Consider the following 17,596-nt stretch of genomic DNA (forward strand, 5'->3'; position numbering starts at 1 on the left):
TAGTGTATTGGGACCAGGTGGGTGCGCTTGCCGGTGCCACTAAGTCTGCATGAGGGGCACATTTGGTGTCCCTGTGCATGGTCCAGTTCAAACCAGTCCGCTCTGGCGTGAAACTGGACAAAGGACATGAGAGTAACCTCGCCCCCATCCAGGCCCTCCCTGGGAGGGTCCCCTGAATCGTCCCAACCCTTTACTAAGGGTAGTTAAGGGCTTACCTGTGGGTGAGTCCCTAGATTTGTTGTGGGACAAGATTCAGATCAGACACCCCTTCTACTTCTACCATCTGGGCACTCTGGACTTCACTGGCCTTCGTTTGTGCTCGACTTCATCTCCCTTCCAGTCTGCTGCATCGTCTGTGCCTGTGCACCATACAGGAAGCTTCCAAGGCCTGTGGGCATCAAAGACACCTGAAGGAATCTCCCTTGGAGTGAAAGAGTCACGCCCCTGCATTGGCAGGCACCACAACTAAGTCGACCTGTCTGCTGATACTGAGCTCCTCTGGACTCCATAAGGTTCTGCAACGCAGGTGGCGGTTTTCCACAGCTCCCGAGACCTGCCCTGCCCTCTCACCAAGTTTGAGGCTGAACCCCTGTGTACTGCGTCAACTTGGAGTTGCAAAGGCTTGTTGGCTTCCTTCCAAGAAGATTTTTGGGCTCCAAGTAGCCCCAACCTCAAGTGCCTCCAGTGATCAAAATCTTCAGCTACACTGCATCGTGTGTATAGTGGCCTGCATCTTTTGGTGAGCTGCTTGAGGTCCTCTCGCGACTCCAGTGCCTCTGGCCTGTGGGTCAATTTGAGGGTCAGCTTTGTTTCTGTTGGGCTACCCCGATTGCTCGGGGCCTGCCTGACTCCTCTGCTTTTGGTGAGTCCCCTGGACCTTGCTGGTCCCGACGTTGCTCCTTCTACAATTCCTGCATTGGTTGCATTTGCCAATGCTTGTTGGTGTTCCCGGCGGACACTGACCCCTCAGCACTCGCATCCTTTGTGGGACAGCTTGTGCATGTCTCCTGGGCCTCCTCAGCATCACCTGGACCTCACAGATTCAGAGTCAAGGCCCCCGTCACCCATCCTGCAACACCTGACATCGGAGGGCATTCGTCTTCCAAGTCTCCTGGTCACTACTGAGTGACATAGACTCTGTCCCCTCTGCTGGCAGGTACCTCTCATCTAGAATCCACCTTCGGATTTCATTGAACACTTTCTTCTTCTTCAATAGCGGCAGTTTCACGAAGTCCTTCATTGGGTTCGACGGCGGTTTCAAACACCACTTCACACGTATGAACCCGACTTCCCTGGTGTAGTTAACATGGGTACTAGGGTATCCACGGGTGGGTGGCTCTCCAACTTTCTGTCTTTCACTGGGTTTCTTCAGGGTCCACTGGGAGGGGTCCTTAATCTTTAAAAATCCAACCACGACTTACCTGTAGAGTTGTACAGAGCACACAGTCGTGTTCCCACACTGCACACGCTCTCTGTGGGGTCCCTATCTACTCACCTTGGGTGGTTCCTTGGGTCCCCAGCACTTCTACGTCCTCTCGACACTGTCTTGACCTGAGTCGTGGTTCGTATACCACTTTCTAAGTAAATGGTTTGATCCCTCCCGGGGGTCCACTGTGTGTTTCGTGCTATTAACTGTATTTTTATGCAACGTATTGTGTTTATCTCCATTTAGGAGATATCTAAACGTGTTAGATAGTATTTTATAGTAAATACATGTTTTTATAAATAACTTTTGTGGTTCTTTTTCACTTATTCTATACTATAAGATTACAATCTGATAAAACAAGCTAATTTACACTCCTTCTGGACTAAGCCTGAAGGCTGCCCTCCACAGCTACGACTTAGAGAGCTTTCTGTCCACTTAAACCACCATAAGGGTTGTATGGACTGGTGCAAGGAGCCCAATTACATTAGTGGACATCATATACCAGGCCAGCTTCTCACAGTTGCTAGAAAAAAAAAGTCCCTAAGCGGAAGTAGACAAGTCCTGGGGCCAATCCCCAGAGCCCACAAAGTACATACAACAGATCTTTCAGACAGCTCAAGCGCTATCTAGGCTCAACCTAAAAACTAGATCACAGGAGGCAGGTTGAAAGAGCCAGAGTAGGGGGACCCAGCACTGAGGCATCTCCCATAGAAGTTCTGCTTAAATCAAGACCCTCCAGCCCCAGGGGTTGCTAATATTAACACATTAGCTCCCATGATAACGCTATCAGGTAAGTGTTTTTAAAAGTTCTGAATGTTCATTAGGCATGTGGGTGGGACCCTATACCATTAATGACATTTCGGAATGGTCCTTAATATTCTTTCTACCAAGTAAAATATCAAATATTATCCCGAATAATTTTTCAAATGCAAACGGATATATTTAGTACAGATTGGATGTAATGTCATCCTGTTTCCAGTGTGACAATGTGTACTACACGTGTGGACAAGAACATTTTCACTCCTTAAAGTTAAGTTTAAAAACGCATTACAAATGTAAAATATTCTGCATACTCACGACAGAGGGGCACCCACCCAGTGCAGTGCGGGTGAAATAACGTCACCAACAGTGACAAGTCCATCAGGCAGAATGAGGCTTGCAAGTTTGCACACAAGGCACACACCATCAGCTAGAGACTAGAGTAGCCCAATATTGAACAAGAAGCTAGGGACATAGCAAAGCAGCCATCATTAGCTAGACAGAGCAGAATTTACAACAAACTTGGTGATCACTTCCAGAATGGTATACTATTAGATACTATTAGGCATCCCTACTGCTACTCCATTTTACAGCCGTAAAAAGTCTGTTGTTGATCCAACATAAGCAGCACTGGGCTACATGTGAACGAGTGTTTTAAATGGGCCGGTGCTGTCCTGTACTGAGTACCAGCACTTTTTCATTTTGAGAGGGAGAGTACCTGCACTTCTCAAGAGTGACGTAATACTTTTACTTGAAGAGTACCGGTACTTCTCAGAAACAAGCAGGTACTCTAGTACAGGGTACCTGCACTTCTATTTTTCCATTTCAAGCACTGACTATAAGTTTGGAGTTACACAATAAGCTTAGGACATGAAAAATCACACCTGGCAGGCCACAGTTAAGGACCTTTGTCAAGGCATCGCCACTCATTAGGCTGCACACAGACATGACAGAGGCCAGCAGATAGCTGTATACTGGCACTTGCTCACTCTGTTGAAAGGCGACCCTGTTCAACAACATGCAGGTGCAGGAGTACTCAAAATATGCGGGCTAAATCATAGGGAAGATGTCACTAGAATTCTAGTCCAGATCACTGCTACACTAGAAGAATTCAATGCAACAACAACGAATGCAGTCAGTATTTGCACGAGGTCAGAGTGAAGAGGCCTTTAGTGTGAGCAGTGTGCCTGTCGTCCCTGGGACGGCATCAACAAAGCACCAGAGGAGCCACAGGGCTGAGGGAGTGGATTCCAGGGCTGTGTCGAAAGAACACCACACTCCATAGGAAGAAATAAGGCACATTATTTATTTTGTAATTGTTTTCTTTACTAATAGCTATAGTTAATTTGTGAACGATTTATTCTGGCTGGCTAAATAGTTTGTTCCATTTCTAAATATGTGTTGTGGTCGGTAAATAATCAGTCACATATGTTTACATCAGCATAACTATGCTTGTATTTCATTTATGTTTTGCTTTAGATTGAAAACGATTAAAAAAAATAATTGTTATTTGCGTGTTTTTGGCATGCACATCCTTTTGCAGTGCTTCTAGCATCCAGCCTATGGGGTGGTTGTTGGGAAAACATTGTCATCATCATATAAAACACCATTTTCCATTTCTGTAGGTAGTCGGAAGATAGTCTTTTCCTCGTTGTGATATTCAATGATATGGCAGGTATGGTAACTATCTTAGAGCAGGTCTTTGCAGAATATTCAAGTGTTTCTCTCATTTTAAGTACGCCTGGGTGGAGTTTGTGGAGTTCCACGTAGTCCCGAAAATTCCACTGTGTTACGCGGAGCTCCGCAAGCGGTGGAGTGCATTAGGTCGTGCAGTTCATGCTAGGTTTTTGCGCCAGGTGTTTGTCCAGTGCTGGGAAGTCAGCCTGAACAGCACCTTGTGCAGCACAAGAGGACGCTGCTTCTTTCTGCCACTCGAGTAGTTGTTTCTGCTTGAGCTGCATCTACCTCAATGTGAACGGAAGGTTTCTCAATACGAACGGTAGCGGCCACATTGAGAAATCTCACTGAGAGGTGGTCTGGAGTAAGATTTTCCTCGCTCATGCTTGCCAACTTAACAATGGCGACCGCGAACGGGGAAAGAACTTCGCTCACCTACGCAGAGCAGAGTTTTTCGGAACTCGGTGAGGTATGTGGAGCGGGGAGTGGAACAAACACTGCAACCCCATGAGCGCAACAGAATTTCACGCCCAGGCCTACTTTTAAGCAGACATCTGAACCTGCCCTTCAGCAGTGTGCAGCATTATAGCTATGTTCCCTTAGTATATATAGATTTAAATATGTTGTCAAAATCCATGATTGCAATGCATATGCACATGTTAAATATAAATGTATGCCATGTTACTTTTTACACATTGAAATGTAGGTAAAAATATTTCTATGATGTATTATATATAACTAGGCTTTCCTGTTTTCAGTTTCGATTTATTGTGAGTTCTGGTGTTTTTTGTATTTGCCAATTTTTTCAAAAATTTTACAAATCAGTGATTATGAACGTTTTCAATTTTTTGTTCCATGATAAATCAGGGGTAGATTTTTTTTCTAGTGCCAATGAATAATGCTGCAATTATTTAATTCTTATACCATTCATTCTTATTTACTGTTTCTATCCTGGACCCAACTCCCTTCTTTGAATCCTTTACTTGAATTTGCTCTTCAATTAGCATTTTATTATTTCTCTCATCTTCTTGCCAATCACAGTTCAGCTGTGAACCTGCTGACCACTACACAGCAAAGTGGAAGTAGGTCCTGGGGGTCCATGGGCTTGCATATGGTCACAAGGCATTGAAGTTTCTTACACCGTCTTACATTGGTCACAGTAGGACCATCCATCACAGAAAAGTGCTTACAGGTAGGGGCTATATTTGTACTGCTTTGGCAACACAGAGCACCAAAGCATTTCCCCCTTCTACTGCAGAGCACATATTCCATTGATGGGGTTCTCGGATATTACTGATTTATATCTGGAACCAGATATCCTAGTTATGAATTACAAAGTCTCCAAGGTCTCTTCCTACCAGCAGGCCATACAGTGCTGAGTGATGAAACCTGTTGGAGCAGTGGGTGCTCCCAAGGGATTGTGCTACTCTGCATGCAGGCTGACAAGTGCACTCAAGGGACCTACATTACATCACATCACATAACACACCAGCTGTATGGGGAGGTTGGGGGGTCAGGCACAGTAGGACATTGGTACAATCTATACACCCTATAGCATTCAGGAAACGTTATATGGCACTTTTGCATTTTGTTATAATGCAGGGGTTTAGGAAACTGGCTCTAAATATACTACACCAAAATGAGGTATAGTGTGTATAGAGTCCAGGTGACCCCAGAGGTAGGCAGAGGTTGAAGTTAGATTGAACCTTACTCTCTATTTGTGGTCAAGTGGTCGAGCATTAAGGCAGTATCAGAGGACAGTGTTAAGCATTTGATGTACACATTCAGCAAATTAATTCACACACTCAAGAACTGAACTCTAGGCCAATTGTCTTTGTGTAAAAGATATTCTGTTGTTTTTTTTTTAGAACCAAGCAAGCCTGGCACAGGTAAGAATTAAATACTTTTCAGTAATAAGTTGCTGAATATAGAACAGTTTGAAAATGCAATAGAAATTGTACTTTGTTTGATTTACAGGGGGTGCAGTAGGTTGCAACGCTTAGCAAATACAGTACATTGAAATGAATAGCCTTTTTGAGTAAACTGCAGGTAAGTTACTTTTTACGTTACTTTTCTACCTCAGTGCTGGATACCTAGATTCAACAATGGGACATTTCATGCAAACAGGTAAGTAAATACGTTTTGGTTATTTGTGCGATTTTTAAAGCATATTTTTAGATTTCAAAACTCCACACAGAAACTTTTTGGAAGAAAATTGTCAATGTTATCCTATGGAAGAAAAACAGGTTATCGGTTCACAGGTAAGTAATAGACTGTGGGAGTTAAGGTTCTGGGGCTAGACTCAGGGGTCCCCCAGGGTCAGTTATGCACTGTTGTTGCACCCTCAGCAGCTCTAGGGTGGCCGGGTGCAGAGTCTTGAGGCCCAATGTTATCCAATGGGACAGGGGGCCTCTGGTTGGTGGCTGCTGGCAAGCAGGCCATTGGGTCGTGGGAGCCAAGATCCTAGGGTTTAGGTCAGGGAAAATGGGGAAACAAAGTAGCACAAAAGGTGCACCCTTAGCGGCACTGGGGCGGCCGGGTGCAGAGTGCTGTTCCGACGTTGGGCGCCCTGTTGTTTTCTATGGAGAACCTCCAGTTTGCAAAAGCACTGCAGGCAGGGAGACAAAGGACTTCTGGGTGCGACCACCACTTGGAGAGGTAAGTTGGGAAGTTAAGGGTTGGTTAGGCACCCTCGGTTTGGGCACACAAGGCCGTGGGGAGTCAGGTGCAGCGGTGCCCTTTGGGATCGGATCTTCTTACCAGCTCCGGCTCACGGTCAGGGGGGCCTTCTGGATTTAGGCTGCAAGCATCGGTTGGAGGCTTGAGGCAGTTCAGGGGTCACTGGTTCTTGGGTCAGGCTTGCCGGGGTGACCTCCTCGTGGTGTTTTTCCACTCGGGCCGGGTTTGGAGGGTGCAGAGTGGGCTGGATTCGCGGTCTCTGGCTGCTGCCAGAGGTTGCTGTTGAACAAATCCGGTGTTCACGGGAGAAGCAGTCTTTGGAAGTGAAGGCAGGCAGGTCCTCCGGGGTTTTCGAGGTTGCTGGCTGCAGGACACACCGGGATTTTGCAGGAGCAGGTTCGAGTGGGGAGACTGGCCTGTAGGGCTGGGGCCAAGTCAGTGGGTGTCTTCCTCTTGTTACCTGGCTGCACGGCTCTTCGGTCCTTCTTCTTCTTTTCTTCTTGTCATTGCTGGATCTGAGGAACCAAGGTTCAGGGTGCCCCCTAAATACTAAATTTAGAGGCGTTACAGGTAGGGAAAGGGCAGGGACCAATGGGTCCCTTCCCTAGGGTGGGTACACCCCCTATCTTGCCATCCTCCAGTGGGAGGGGCCAGGAGCCTCTTCCTGGTTGGTTGGGTCCCCCCATCCTCAAGATGGCGGGGACTCGGAGTTGTGCTTCACCTCACCTCCCCCACCTGAGGGGTGTAGTTGGCAGAGGTGGGCACACCTTTCTCCCTCACTTGTTTTTCTGGCCGCTTCTCCCGCCCAGAGTGAGGGCAGAAACAGTGGGGACCAGTTGCTCAAAGCAGCAAGTGCTCTGGGGAAGCTCACAAAGGCGGCATGCCTTTGAAGCTTCCCCTTCGTGAACCCTGCCCATCCTGGGGGAGGGGACTTGGCACCTCGTCCCAGGATGTGCATTGTTTCAGGCCCCCGAGAGCAGCAGGCTCTCGACCGAGGGGTCCAGAAACATGTCTGTTGATGGCAGCCTAAGCAGCCACTCAGTCGGTACACTAGAGGTGGGTTCGTTTTCAGGGGGCATCTCTGAGATGCCCTCTGTGTGCATTTTTCATTAAATCCCACACTGGCATCAGTGTGGGTTTAATGTGCTGAGAAGTTTGAAGCCAAACTAATCAGTTTTCAGTATAGCCATTATGGTGCTGTGGAGTTCATGATGACAAACTCCCAGCACCATATACTCTCAATGGCAGCACCGCACTTACAATGTCTAAGAATGGACTTAGACACTGTAGGGGTACAGGGCTCATACACCTGTACCCTCACCACTGGTATAGTGCACCCAACGAGAGGGGTGACTGATCTATGCCAGCGCAGTGGGTGGTAGGCATGGCACACAGAGATGTGTGCCATGTCGACTCTTCACTTTGTTCTGCACCAAAACATGCAGCCTGCAAAGGCAGTGTGTCTGTGTAGTGGTACAGGACCTCTCAGGGTGGCACAATAAGTGCTGCAGCCCTTAGAGGCCTTCTCTGGTAACAGTGCCCTGGGTACCTGTGGTACCATTTACCAGGCGCTGACCTGTGGCCAGAGATGCCAATTGGATTACGTTTTGGGGAAAGAACACAGGCCCTGGGAACATGATTGGCAGGAATCCAGAGCACACCAAGTGAAAGTGCATCAGTAGTCCGGCAAAAAGTGTGGGGGGGTAGTGTAACAGAAACCCACTTTCCTACAAGGGGTATGAAACTGTACTCTTGACATCATAACAACAAGAAATGTAGGCAACTCTATTGATAGTGTGCATTCTGTGACATACCTCCTTCAGCTGCGAGAATAACTTGGTAGGCTTCCTCATGCAATTAAATGTAAGCAACACAAGAGCCATATGTGTTTAGGAATGTCATGGTGAAGTTGACCGCGCCTGCCTAGGACTGGTTGCAGTTCATCTATGAATCCATGTATCACCAGCTTACTAAGCATATATCTCTTCTTCTGTTCAAATAGAGTCACAATGTTTCTAGCAATCCATTCACTCCTCCTCCTCTGCTGGTCAGCTAGTATGCATATCCTCTTCACTCCTGCATGTATGGCTGCCATTATGAACGCATAGGTCTCCTTTCATAGAGTACACCTGGGTACCACCTGCTTCCTCTTAATGGCATTTTGTGAATTTAACTTACCACATTTGCAGCCGTTTGCAAATGCTTTGGACACAGTGTTTGTGAATCAGTAATTGGCATTCGATATAAAAATTTTTTTATTAAGGTTCAGAAATATAGTTATACGCTGATTTAGCTGTTGTACAGCAGTGTGTGACGGGTGAGACCTTATGTTCTCTTCCTATTTCAACAAATGTTTTTCTTGTGTGTCACTTTAAAACATTATGAAATCCTTTGGGGCTTTGTGCACACTCAGCAAAACCACAACATAAATAAATAGTATCATACCCTCTTAGCCTCAAATAATCCGATCCCATTGTCAGCCCAGATGTTGTTAAATCTTCCTCATGGTTAATATGCAGCGGTTTGAAATGCCAGACTCCACGTTTTGGCACGTTTTAAAGTCACACCATGTCCAAGGATAACTTAATCAGGAAAAACACTGCGCTCAAGCTCACTTACAATAAATTCACTGTCATCAGAGGGGTGAGAGAGAATGCATCTTTCCTATTGGGAGGGCAAGGGTGACAAGAGACAATGGTTTTGTTTAGCAATGACCTTTCTAGAAGTTTAGAGGTGGATAGTTTCCAGTGGTTGCCATGCAAGGGTGGATATAAACGCCCCCTCCCCAGAGCATTACCACTCTCCTACACATTTGGAAGCATCATAATATCTATTCCTGTAATCAATAGGTCTGAGTACCTACATTGATGCATCTTTCATGCTTTAAGGTATCTTCGGCCTTATGGGACCGAATCACAGAATTAATCTGAGACAAAACCCTAAACGTACTACTTTTGGTATTCACAGAAGGCATTTAGTAGTAGAGAAGTTAGGGTTTTGTCTTAAGTTAGGATTTTGTCTTAAAACCAAAACTTAAGACAAACTTAAGTTTAACTTAAGTTTAACTTGAGACAAAATCCTAACAAGACAAATTCCTAACTTTACTACTACTAAATGCCTTCTGTGAATACCAAAAGTAGTAAGTTTAGGATTGATTTTGTGTCAGATTAGTTCTGTGAATCAGCCCGAAGTGTTTCCGAGTATAAAAACCAACTGTTAACAAGGGTTGGTAACAACACTTATGCGTCTGATAATGCTTAAGGAGTGACTTTCCACTTGCGATCCCCTCTGATCTATAAACATGTATCTATTGCCAATATCTATAGATGTTGCGCCAAGGAGTTGTTCACCTATAACACCTGTATGTATGCACTATAGGCACCATATAATTCCCTTTCAAAGCACATCCATAGTGTCAATGTGTAATCAATTCACTCAGTATCACCCTTATTAATGTAGTCATGATCTAATTTTGTTTAATAGTATTGACACCCTGACACATACAGTGGGTGGTATGCTCGATAATCATCGCGTACCAAAAAGTGTGCATTCCAATTGACAACTGACATTTCTTCTCCCACAATCTAAACTACAATCTTGCCCTGATCCTTCTTAATACCTCATATCATGAGAGTACATGGACTTTGCCAACATTCCCATATTCTAGACCAGGAATACACTCCTGTGGAATCCTATATCCCTCAGTAGGTCATGTGTGCACATTAGTAAGGCAGCCAAGACATATCCTTGCTTGTGTTTGCACATTTGTGCTTGGGTTTAGCAGCTCCGTGTTGTAGTAGATGGTGTCCTTTTTTCATTTCGAGCACCTTTATCCACACGCGGTCCCCAGGACCATTACAGTTTGTGGTGCTTGGCTTCCGGGAATACTGACCCGCCTTCGGGTAAGAGAACTGGTCGTCTTGTATCAAACTTTTCCACTTAAGCAATCTACACTTCTTTGGCTTTCCCCATGTTTTATGGTTCTGTTTGTTTGACTCGATACTTAGCAGGCTGATCATGGCCCAGTGGTTACAACGTTTGTTGGACTAATACGGCGCACTTTCACTCCAAACTGCTGATGGAGCTTAGAAGTTAAATGATGTTTGCCTCTATCAATTCTCGCTATCGAAAATGATTTACGATAATTATTCTCGATAAAAACATGTAAGCTGGCTAAGTTGAAAAATGCGAGATTTCATCCTGCATAGTATACAGAAGTATCTGAAAACTTGGAAACATAAAAACGTAAATGAAGAGAGAGAGAAACGATGGTATTATATATGCTTGTACCCACATGTTTTAGAAACAAACCTAAGTTAATATAGAAGATTGTGGTAATGAATAACTTCTAATATGTACCAAAGTGAAATAATGTTTGTATAATAAAGCTCCTGGAAATTATTAGAATGCTTAATTCAGTAATAATTGATTGTATGCAAAACTGCAGTTTACTCTAACATTATTTGATAAAATGTGTATTTCAGAGGGGTAAATAAATAATTTTTAGGAAAAATGACAAATGTGCAAATGATTTTTTTTTGTAGTGCCTAAATTTTACTTGTAACTGCTCAAGAAGAATAGTGATTGAATGAATCAAGAAAAGTCGAATAATTATTATTGATGTGGGATTTATAAAAATATAACGTGAAAATGATTCTGCAGAGTTTCATTTAGGCCTCAGATGCTTTTTCTTTCGTGCTCAAAAGGCAGAATCGAGCTGAAGTAGTCATTTCAGATGCTGTGAGAACTTTTTGTGAAGTTTCTTTTCTGTGCTCTACCCACAATGGGCTCACTTTTGATTTAGCAACACCCTTGACAGAAATGTATCAATACGATTGCAAACCCAGAGAAAGCGCTTGGGGATCGACAGACCTTGAGTAAAAGGACGTTTCTTACTTCAGTGGAAAAGATGAACAAATGGGACGTAATGGATTTGCAAAGGATTACTTAATGGTTTCAGGATTTCTTAGGGGCATATTATCAAGCCAGGCGATAAAATTATCGCCGCTTTAGCGGCAGAAAACTGCCGCTAAAACGGCGATAATCGGCTTGATAATATGCTCTATGGAATTCCAATTGAAGCCCATGTTAGACGTACTTCACATCTAACATGGGCTTCAACTGGAATTCCATAGAGCATATTATCAAGCCGATTATCGCCGTTTAGCGGCAGTTTTCTGCTGCTAAAGCGGCGATAATTTTATCGCTTGGCTTGATAATATGCCCCCATGTGAGGTACTGATCGCACCATAAGCAGCCCACCGTGAGCAGCCAATGGAAACCATATGGGCTGATTGGAAAGGATACTTTGTGGGTGTAAACCGTGAACTTTTGGAAGTATAACTGCCCCTTGGAGGAGGAGTTGGGGCTGGCTGTCATTTTTCCATTTCCTTGCCTGACATGCTGTCGGACTGACCTCTGATTTTCCCCTCGAAGCCAAACCTTTGAACTGAACTTTCCTGACTGTCCTGAACCTGCACTTTGCCAGCTGGCAAAGTTGAGCAGGAAATAAACTTTCGGCTGAAGGGTTAACTGACTCCTTCTGTGGCACGAGGAGCTGCAGTTCTGATTTGGCCAGATCCTTATTGAAAACAGAATATATCTCAACCATATATTGGTTTGTATGATCTGACAACTGAATCTCGATTTTTCCTATATTTCCTCTCTCTCTCTAGGCAACTAGCAAATGTTCTTATTTGAATCTGTATTGTATTGTGTGGCTATTTGTGCTAATCATTTGCTATTAAAACCTGATATGAAATGCGATTTCAAGTTCTATCCATTCAAATTGAGGCTTTAGATAAATGTTTCCCATGAGAAATTCATTTTCATATGTGTGTAATTTTTGCGTCATAACTTCCTTGTCTCAAGGTATGAGGGTTTGTGTGACTCTGAGAAAGGTGATGAAATAGATCTGTATTTGGTATTTCTTTATTCCAGGTCCTCGTAAGGAAATTGCCTCACATATCTGAATATCTAAGTCCCTGATAGCTCAACAAAAAGATCCATTGGATGACCAAGGTTTGCTAATTAGGGTGGTGATAAGAATTGTAAGATTATGGGCCCACTTGGTGATTATGAATTGTAGTGTTGCAGAGTAATGAAATTTGGTAAGCTTTCCGCTGCATCACTACAGAGGGACGGCTGCCCCAATTGAATAACACACGCCTGTCTCACTACTGAATGGGGGCGTGTTCACCCTTATTTTCGAATATCCACGCTTTATTAAGTGATATAATGTATATAAACAGGATCCTGACCATGAAATCATTCATGTACTTTTCCTGTCAGCCGGCTCTTACTGGACACTACTATTGAGCCGTACTCTGGCTTTGTGCTAGACCCCCAGTTTTTACAGGAGAAACAACACAGAAACATAATACCTAGGCATGAGAATAGATAAAGGCTAGATATCTGGAGTTCACCCCCCCCCATCCTATGCTCACCTGGAGAGCTATATATTGTAGGCGAGGTCTAGATGCAAAATAAAATTATACAATGGGAGTATGGAATGCACCTAAGACAATAGCATAGTAACCAACAAAATTTTAGGGATGGAATCTCCTGAGTTGTTAACTTGGGTGGGGAGATATATTTCAATAATTGGTACTGTTGAAAGGCCCTCTTGGGTCTCCATCGTGGTTGCACATTTTAGGCTGACATCTTTTTTAATAAAGATATTTTACGTGTTTTTATGCTTGCATTATAATGTACTGAGAATGCACTGTGCATGCTATTTATTTCCACTACGCCCTTCTTGTCATGTGATCTGTCTTCTGTGCTCAAGGCTATGAACATAGAACTCAATGTTCCAGTGCTTGCGATGTCCGTTGGAGACAGCTCCTAAAACCGAGACATATTTTCGCATCAGAGCTGTGTCTAAAATACAGTGTGGTTTTGTTTATATAAACGGTGTGCTGCCCTACTTGGGTCAGGGGAGCACTTTGGCCACGATTGTCCTGGAGCGAGCACTGTGTTCGACATGCCACTTTGCTGATGCTGGCCTTTCAACCTGCAGAGTACGATATCATACTATTCATCAGAATGGCTACATGGCACATCTACCCAGGTATAGAGGTTTGGGCTATCCTTCAAGAGTTCACCTTCTATGCTTTCAGAGGGTAGGTAGCAATGGATTGAAACATAAAGAAATATAACCACAGAAGTGTGCCATGGATGGATTGCTTATCCTATTTACCGTGTTAGTAATGCTGGTTACAATGCTTTGTTTCATCTTCTCAATTATCACAGCTCATTCTCTCTATGGAAGAATATGTTTATTTCAATAAGTGTTTGGAAACCTTCATTCGTGTCTTTCATGTGTTTACCTTGGGCATGCAAAAGTAAAAAAACTAAAGGGTAGATCTGTTTCCACGATTTTCTTGGGAATCAGAGTGGTCATCTTCGAGGTTGCCAATATCATCTGCTACCCTGGGAAGGTTAGGGTTTAAATGAGGCACTGTGAGTTAGCTAGGAATTAGGCTGACATTTCCTGATGGTGTAGATGGAGTCAGACCCTACATTCTGAAGTTTCTGTTGTCCTAATATGCAGTCCTACTTTTTGTGGGAACCGTATAACATTACCATGGTTGCATGAATTACCTTTTGAAAATGAGCAGCATTTGTCGTGATACTTGATCCCCGGTACAATCAGGCTAGTTAGTCTTTTCTGTAAATTAAATGTCTGATCACTGTTAAGTACAGGTTTAAATATACTGGATAGTGAGGCTGAGAACAAGAGATCAGACTCCTTACAGAACGAGATCAGCAGGCTTTACTGGTCTTTTTGGACTCGGTGTGAAATCTCTTCTCTTCCACCACAAGTGAAGGGCAGAAACAATTTCTTCTGAAGCATAATATAAAACACACAAAGAGAGGGCTAGTTTTTGGGGTCTATTGTTCTGAACTTAATTTCCTTGACATTTCAGTTATTAGATAATAACAGTATATATCAATAAATCAGGATTTATTAAGCGCTGCAAATCACTTGTGTGGGTCTCAAGGCGCTGGAGTTGCCTGCTGATTCGCAGTGCTCTCTTCATTTGAACAACCATGTCTTGAGTCCTTTTCTGAATTCCCGAAGCAATGCAGCGTTCCTGAGGTTCAGGGGAAGGTTGTTTAGGCTTTGCCTGCAAGGTGAGAGAAAGAGCATCTGTCGCTCTAAAATTGGTGGATCCGAGGGGTGTCTGCGAGGGAAAAGTAGGCAGAACGCACGTGCGTGGTTGGTTAGCAGAACGTAATTTGTTTGCTGATGTATGGTGGTCCTTCATCGTGCAGGTAGTTTATATGCGTGGGTTGCTTTTTGAACTAACATCGCTTCTGGATTGAGAGCCAGTGCTGCTTCTTGAGGTGTGGGGTGATGTTTTTCCGTCTGCAGAGGCAAAGTTTGAGTCTTGCTGCTGCGTTTTGTATTGTCTGTAGTCTCTTCAGGAGGAGTGTAGTGATTCCTATGTAAAGAGTGTTACAGTAGTCCAGTTTGCCGGTCCTTCTGGTGTCGGTTGGGGGCCACCTGAAGATCTTACAGAGAATACGTAGGGTGTGGAAGCAGGCGGTCGAAGCTGTGTTTACCTGTCTCTGCATAGTTAACTTGGTGTCCAAGATGATGCAGAGGTTGTGGGCTTGGTCTGTGGGAGCAGTTGAAGGGTTGAGTTCAGCAGGCCACCAAGTATTGTTCCATGGTGAGGTGTTGTTCCCAAAGATGAGGACTTCCACCTTGTCTGAGTTGAGCTTGAGACTGTTGTACTTCATCCAGCCGCGATGTTACTCATACATCTGTGGAAGTTGGTTCTGGTGGTGGAGGGGTCTTGTGACAGCAAGAAGATGAGCAGGGTGTCGTTGACATAGGAGATGATGTTGAGTCCGTGTGATTTGACGGTGTTGGCCAGAGGGCTTATGTACGTGTTGAAGAGGGTGGGAATGAGGGACGATCCTTGTGGGATGCCGCAGATGGTCTCCTTGGGTCCCAAGGTTAGAATGCTGTAGCTAAGTACACTGTAAACTACAAACCTCCTATTAAAGCTGTCATCCATTGAGGAAAGCAGGAGATCGACAGACCTTGAGTAAAAGGAAGTTTCTTACTTCAGTGGAAAAGATGAACAATTGGGACTTAATGGATTTGCAAAGGATTACTTAACGGTTTCAGGATTTCTTAGTGAGGTACTGATCGCACCATGAGCAGCCCACCGTGAGCAGCCAATGAAAACCAAATGGGCTGATTGGAAAGGATACTTTGTGGGTGTAAACCGTGAACTTTTGGAAGTATAATTGCCCCTTGGAGGAGGAGTCGGGGCTGGCTGTCTTTTTTCCATTGCCTTGCCTGGCATGCTGTCGGACTGACCTCTGATTTTCCCCTCGAAGCCAAACCTTTGAACTGAACTTTCCTGACTGTCCTGAACCTGCACTTTGCCAGCTGGCAAAGTTGAGCAGGAAATAACCTTTCGGCTGAACGGCTAACTGACTCCTTCTGTGGAACGAGGAGCTGCAGTTCTGATTTGGCCAGATCCTTATTGAAAACAGAATATATCTCAACCATATATTGGTTTGTATGATCTGACAACTGAATCTCGATTTTTCCTATATTTCCTCTCTCTCTCTAGGCAACTAGCAAATGTTCTTATTTGAATCTGTATTGTATTGTGTGGCTATTTGTGCTAATCATTTGCTATTAAAACCTGATATGAAATGCGATTTCAAGTTCTATCCATTCAAATTGAGGCTTTAGATAAATGTTTCCCATGAGAAATTCATTTTCATATGTGTGTAATTTTTGCGTCATAACTTCCTTGTCTCAAGGTATGAGGGTTTGTGTGACTCTGAGAAAGGTGATGAAATAGATCTGTATTTGGTATTTCTTTATTCCAGGTCCTTGTAAGGAAATTGCCTCACATATCTGAATATCTAAGTCCCTGTTAGCTCAACAAAAAGATCCATTGGATGACCAAGGTTTGATAATTAGGGTGGTGATAAGAATTGTAAGATTATGGGCCCACTTGGTGATTATGAATTGTAGTGTTGCAGAGTAATGAAATTTGGTAAGCTTTCCGCTGCATCACTGCAGAGGGACGGCTGCCCCAATTGAATAACACACGCCTGTCTCACTACTGAATGGGGGCGTGTTCATCCTTATTTTCTAATATCCACGCTTTATTAAGTGATATAATGTATATAAACAGGTTCCTGACCATGAAATCATTCATGTATTTTTCCTGTCAGCCGGCTCTTACTGGACACTACTATTGAGCCGTACTCTGGCTTTGTGCTAGACCCCCAGTTTTTACAGGAGAAACAACACAGAAACATAATACCTAGGCATGAGAATAGATAAAGGCTAGATATCTGGAGTTCACCCCCCCCCATCCTATGCTCACCTGGAGAGCTATATATTGTAGGCGAGGTCTAGATGCAAAATAAAATTATACAATGTGAGTATGGAATTATTATTATTATTATTATTATTATTAATAATAAATTTTATAGAGCGCGTAGTCACCCGTGAGTATCCCAGCGCTAGGAACAGTAAACCTGAGGGGAGTGAGGGCAGTGAGGGGGTGTGGAAGGGAATTATGGAAATAGAAGGGTTTTCAGACGCTTTCTGAAACGTAGATAGTTGGGTTTTGATCTTGTCTCGTGGGGTAAGGCGTTCCAGAGACGTGCTGTGTGAACCGAGAAGCGTCTTCCACCCGTGCGGGCCTTCTTAAATCTGGGGATGGTGATGAGATGTTCCTGATCGGAACGGAGGGATCTTGGGGCTTTGTAAGGTTTAATGAATTTGGCTAGGATCGGAGGTCCTTTATTTTGCAGCGATTTGTGGGCCAGGCAAAGGGCTTTGAACTGCACTCGCTCCCTGACCGGGAGCCAGTGGAGGAGCCTCAGAGCCGGTTTGGCTGAGGCTCTGGCAGGAGTGTTGGTGACGATCCGGGCAGCCGCATTTTGGATCCTCTGTAGCCAGTTCAGGGTGGCCTCAGGAGCGCCCAAATAGATGGAGTTACTGTAGTCGATCCTGGAGAGTATTAGGCCTTGAATCAGTAATTTTTTTGCGGTAGGAGGGAGTAGGGG

Source organism: Triturus cristatus, chromosome 1_2 (genome assembly GCF_964204655.1).
Source record: "Triturus cristatus chromosome 1_2, aTriCri1.1, whole genome shotgun sequence".
In the NCBI taxonomy this organism is placed as follows: domain Eukaryota; kingdom Metazoa; phylum Chordata; class Amphibia; order Caudata; family Salamandridae; genus Triturus; species Triturus cristatus.